Source organism: Maylandia zebra, linkage group LG16 (assembly GCF_041146795.1).
Source record: "Maylandia zebra isolate NMK-2024a linkage group LG16, Mzebra_GT3a, whole genome shotgun sequence".
NCBI classification, from domain to species: Eukaryota; Metazoa; Chordata; class Actinopteri; order Cichliformes; family Cichlidae; genus Maylandia; species Maylandia zebra.
Window position 1 is genome coordinate 17,576,871 of NC_135182.1, and position 6,138 is coordinate 17,583,008.

Sequence of the window (6,138 nt, forward strand, 5' to 3'; positions counted from 1 at the left end):
CAAAAGAGCTTTTGTCTATTTAGCATCCTTGGCTTTGGAATGAGTTGCAGAGCGACTGGAAAATGAAAGAATTAATTTTATTAAGTGCTTTTAAAACTAAACTAAGAATCCTTGAGGCAATTCCATAACATGAAACTGTTTCAATTGGATTGCTTGTCACTGTAAATTATATAATAATTGTAATTTTATCAAATTTTATTTTATTATTTTTTTATTTTTTTATTTTTGCTTGAGTGTGTTGTTGTTGTCTGTGTTTAATTGTGTAATTTCTATAACCGTGAGATACTTGCTGCTGCCTATCTTGGCCAGGTTTCCCTTGAAAAAGAGGTTTTTAATCTCAATGGGATCTTCCTGGTTAAATAAAGGTTGAATAAAATAAGATGAATACTTGGGATTTACATTTAGAGAATTAAAGGTTCATGATTATTGGCTGATAACATCAAATGTGATGACTGAGTTCAAACAAACTTAGAAGCATTTTATGTATAATATATTTAGAAAATATTTTGTGACAGTGTTAATGTCACACAGTGGAAATTTGTATTTATCTTGTATATTGTTTTTATTCTGATTTTTAGTGGTTATTTATGAGTGTTGTTTTATTTGCATGGTTTTATTCTGTTTCTATTGCATGGTTTTTAGTGTTTTATGTGACATGGTTTTTATCCACTGTGGACTGGCGGGACATGGGACAAATTAGCTGATAGGGACCACCTGCTGAGGCAGGGGTGTGTCCGGAGGTGGCCTATCAGCTGTGTAAAGACCTTTTAAAAACAGGTTAGCTGAGCACTGAAGGAGAGAGGCCCCAGACTGGAAGGTTAATGTGAGCCGGTCAGCGTGACGCGGCGGCTCAGTCCCGACCTCATGGAACGGCAACAGTAAGAGACAACGCGTGTGACTGGCAGCAGGGCAGAGGTTTACCTCTGCCTGCATTTGTGTAGGGTCTCTACTGTTGTTTACTGGGTGCAGCTGGATTGGGAGAGGGTCGCCATGGCCATGAGCCAGGGCCGCTTCTGGGACCATTGTTCTGGCCCCTATTTGCTATTTTACAGGACACCGACGCAAGGGGAGCTGTGGCAGTGGTCGCATGATGGATTCGGGTGCAGAACGCAAGCTGCAACAATTTATTACGTACATTTTAAGGGTGTTTTTATTTGTGCTCCCTGGCCTAGTAATAAACTGTTTCTGATCAGACCTGCTTCCTCTCTGTGCCCGTGGTATCTGACTCGCTTGCTCCCCCTTGTATTTTAAAGAATCTTTCTTTTTAGCGTGACATTCTGGCGCGACCGCTTTAGTGTCGCCGCGCGTTACATTAAAAGCAAACTCTCAAACACCTCCATCTCCTGTTTTGGTATACTTATTTAATTTAGCTCTGTGAGGTGAACCGTAAATATGGGAAACTAGCACTTTGAAATAAAGTGGGAAAAGAATATTGTATACATACACTTTTTTTTAAAAGTGCTAACAAATACAACGTGGTTTAGTGGTAAAGCAAAAAACCTTGCGCTTAAATAAAAGATAAACAATAGTTTATTTATTCTGCATTACTGTGAGCACCCTAAATAAATGCTATTTTTCAAAGGATGAATCAGTCATTTATGCTTTGTGTTGGCCCATTTTTCTATAGAACCCATTTAGAGCCCATTGTGGCAGGAAGTCTTTTAAAAACAAAGTGGGGGGGGTTTGTGGTCATCACTTTGAGAGGCTCAGTTACAGTTTTTTACAGACGCTAGGACACATTTCTCAATACTTAGGTCACGTTTGCAAAGCTCCTCACACAGTGAGCACAACAGAAGTCTATGTGGGCTAAACTGAGGACCAGTTATCATTGTTTTGGCACAAAATGCATTCAATGACTACATCTCTCAAATTTCATGAATTATCTTCTCACTCAGACACAACAACTGCCAAAAATCTTTGTACGGACAGGACATTTTGCATGTACTTACATACTGTTTTCAAAACTGTTAAACTCATGGCCAAAACAATAACACAATGCAAAACTTGAAAAGACAGCAAAATTCAACAACAATATTTTATTGAAACATATTTTAAATCTAAAAATGCAGTTTAACCAGCCACAGCTTATTCTCATTGTAGATGAACATCTACACAGGTGTTGCTCCTTCAATTTTTCAACTCCTTCAATTCTGGCATGCCAGAAGATTCTTTCCTAGGTGTATTGCCCTAGATGACATAAGATGTGATGTGGATGAGAACCTGTGGCCAAATGGAGAAGACCGAGTAGATTAGCATTACTATTGTATGTGTATCAGTGGATGGTGTGTATACAAATTCTTGTATTTTGGGATTACTTAGTGCAAAAAAATAAAAAATACATAAACAAATATTAACGAATTCTGCATGATGTCTGATTCATTCCAGTAACATATATTGAAATTATAAACAGAGATGTGTCCTTGTTTTACACAAGAAAACACTGTGTAATGCTACATGTTGTTAGTGTTTTTAGGTCATTGTTTTGTGGGTGACAAAGTGTGTTTGTCGGCTGTCAACCTTTGCTAGTGTTCTGGAAGAATGAGGTTATTTGAGACCTGAATGAAGTGTTTTGGTAGTTGTAGTGCATTTTGAATGTGAAATGAACTGCTTTGCCAAGCTGATGGTCAGTTAGGAGGATTGTGTGAAGAGTTTTGCAAAAGTGACCTAAGTATTGAGAAATGTGTCCTAGCAGCTGTAAAAAACTGTAAAGCTGTGAAGAAAAGAATTCTGTGAAAAGCTGAACAGAAAACAAAGTGTACCAGAGAAAAGACACATTGGATCAATCGTTTTACAGTTCGGACTAAAATAGATCTCAACAGTGCTCTTTGCTGACAATTTCTACATTTGCAGGTAATATCTGAAAGCAATGTTATCTTGGTCATTTAAACAATATTGTTACTAATTGGCTGCAGGTGGCATAGATCAGTAGGCTATTTGTGTGAGAACAATTAAATAGATTTCTCTTCCTAAAAGTAGTAACACGTTAATTCCAGTGTATACACACACACACACACACACACACACACACACACACACACACACACACACACACACACACACACTGAACATAACAGGTAAGTGAAATAGCTTCCTTTGCTTTTAGTGTACTTTCTAGTGCAATGGACTAGTGATGTGTCGGTAGCGAACGAAACAACACACAGTTCATTTGACTGCAAACGGCAATCTACTGACACCTAGTGGTGAGATTATATATTTTTAAATCAACCTTTAAACTTTGAATCAACCTTCTAATTTTAAAGTCATTGTCTAACATTGACATGTTATATTATTTAATTATTATTTACACAGTCACATACATTAGTTCAGAATTCAGAAATAAAGCAACTTGCCACTTCCCTTTTGTGGCTCCTCCTCAGACACAAATAAAGCTGACAGGAAGTTCAGGTCTGTTTCTCTCTCTGTCTGATGATCATGATGTTCAAGCTAAACCAAGCAGCACTGCTCTTCATCAAGTTTTTAGTGATGTGGCATGTCTCTGCAGGTAAAGACTACATTTGTGTTTAAGATTATTTTTTTTCTAGATTAGATACCGATATATATTTATATTGACTTATTGTCGCCGTTAAACTTCATACACTGTTAGAGATATCCACATTTTATATTAAGATATTTTTTCCCTCTAAACTTCAGTAATGCTTCAAGACGAAAACAGAGCTATGATGGTGTCCAGAGGAGACTCAGTGACGCTGACTTGCAACATATCCAAGACAAATACAACGCAAATCTCCTGGACTAACAACAGATCTGTTTTTCATTATTCCATTGAGCTGAATCGCACCTATTCAAATTTCTCATTGCATAGACTGAAAATAAATCATGAGCTCCCTACAAAGCTAATTATTTGTAGTGCTCAGCCCGAAGATGAAGGACTTTATAAATGTAGCATAGCAGGCAACCGTGGTGTAAATATCATTACATGGAATTTAACTTTGTCTGATAGTCCCAAAGGTGGGTAGTGAAAAAAGGCAGATGAATCACTTCTAGTAAAGGTCAAATAAGCCATTTAAATGAATTCTCTGCTGATTTTATACAGAATCAATTTCATCACAATATTTTCTATACATACTCCCACCTGCAATTGGATTCCTTCTGTGTGGTATCACACTAGCTGTCTTCCTCTACAGGTGAGTACAACTTTTACAACTTCATGATGCATGCACGAATGTTGCTCTTTGTTATGCTGATGCAGAACTGTTGCAGAAGTGCTTGTAAGACGGATTTCATTATTAAACAACAATTTTATTGTGTATGCCTGCATTGAAAGAGTTAGTTCATCTCAAATTACCAATGATTATTTTTTAGTTGACCGAGCAGTTAATTTTACGTACATGTTGAGGATTTGAAGCATCTAAATGCAGCGTGTTGTGAATTTTTGTGTGTTCACTATTTCTGCAAAAACCACAAATCGAATCTAAATTAAAAGAGGTGAATCAGCCCTGAGTGCTTTAGCTTGACTTATTTTTCTATGCAGTAGAGGATGAAAAGAGGAAATGTCAGTAGTGAGGACGTGTTTGTGGTTAGAGTCAAAGTTGAGTCAAGGGCCATTTTCTATCCAACCACAACCTCTATGTTCCTTTTTTTTAACTAGAAAAGTATCCCAGCTAATTATTTTCTCAGAGTCCAGTCTGCAGAGGCTCATCATACTTAAAAGCTTTTGGAGAACAAAGAAAAAAGAACAATCCATGAGTCTGGGTATTAGTTTTTATGTTTCAGTACTGTAATCATGGTGTGGTACACAGGTAACCAATCCAACAACAACACAGGATCGAGCAATAAGAAGGACAACAAAATTGTAATGCTGAATTCATAACTCTAGGATAACTGGATCATAGGTGTAACTAAACACAAACATTTACCAGGTATAGCCTGGTATTTTTATGTTTAACTTGTGGTAAGTTACAGCGCGTTAGCAAGCACAAGAGTGTAACAGTATATAGTTACAGTATTGTACTTATATATATCAAAGTGAGCTGTATTACAAAGTGTTACAATACAAAAAAGGAAGGCTTCCAAGGACAGTTTTCATGTTTTCTATTGGTATGAATTTTCAGTTCGTGTTGTTTCCAAATTATGTTTTAATACAATTCAATATATAATTCAGTTCATTATCTAACATGTTAAAAAAATATAGCTACAAATAGTGACTGCCTTCATTGTCTGGGTTTTCTCACAGTGATAGACATTTTGCATTTCCTGTGGTCACTATAAGATTTCGAGTTTGTTACAATTTACTAACCAACTCTCATGTGATAATGGACACGAAACAGGTGGATATAACTAAAATGTGGTCATTATTGGTCACTGCTTTTACTCTGCAGAAAAATGAGGAGGAGGGCACTGAATCAGGATCCAGTCCAGGATCAGTTTCCACCTAATTCAGGAGACCAGGTCAGGAGATCTTTGTCATCTTTGACACTCTCACATGTCTCTGCCTTATTTTCTTTCCTAGTTTCACCACCAATTCTTATTTGCACCTTTTTGGTCTTCATAGGCAGCGTTCTCTCAACCACAGGGTGGCACTGCTCACTGTATAAACGACAAACAGAGTGGTCAGTATATGGAGAGGCTGAATTTAATCTATGGCCACTACTGAGCTGATCAGTCTTCCAGTTACACAGAGACATGGACGTTTTTCAACTTGAAAGCTGAAACTGCAGGGGAACCCCACCAGAATGAGGACAGCAGGGCTACTGTTGCAAAGAAATGTTGGATTCAAGGACTAGAGAAAGGACATGAACATGCTGTTTCAGAGACAGAAGGAGCATTTTTAAAAAGTTTTCAGTGCAGGAACATTGTATATTAATGTATTTAAACGGCTATAACAGTTACTGAAAGGTACATAACAAAGTCATAATAAAATAATACACTATATTTACAATCCCCACATATCTTTGATGATATGTCAGTATATTTTTCAGTACAGACAATGGCAACAATGAACATGGTTTAAAATACCTCAAACATTTTTATCACTTTCACCTTTAGATCAGTGTTTCCAGGAAAGAGGTACTTTCTATATGTTCACAATGCATACCACCAGAAATCATCAAAGTTATAGGGCTTTTTGTCTCTTTGTGAAAAACAAAACATTAAGTGGACTTGATGGCCTTGCTGGAT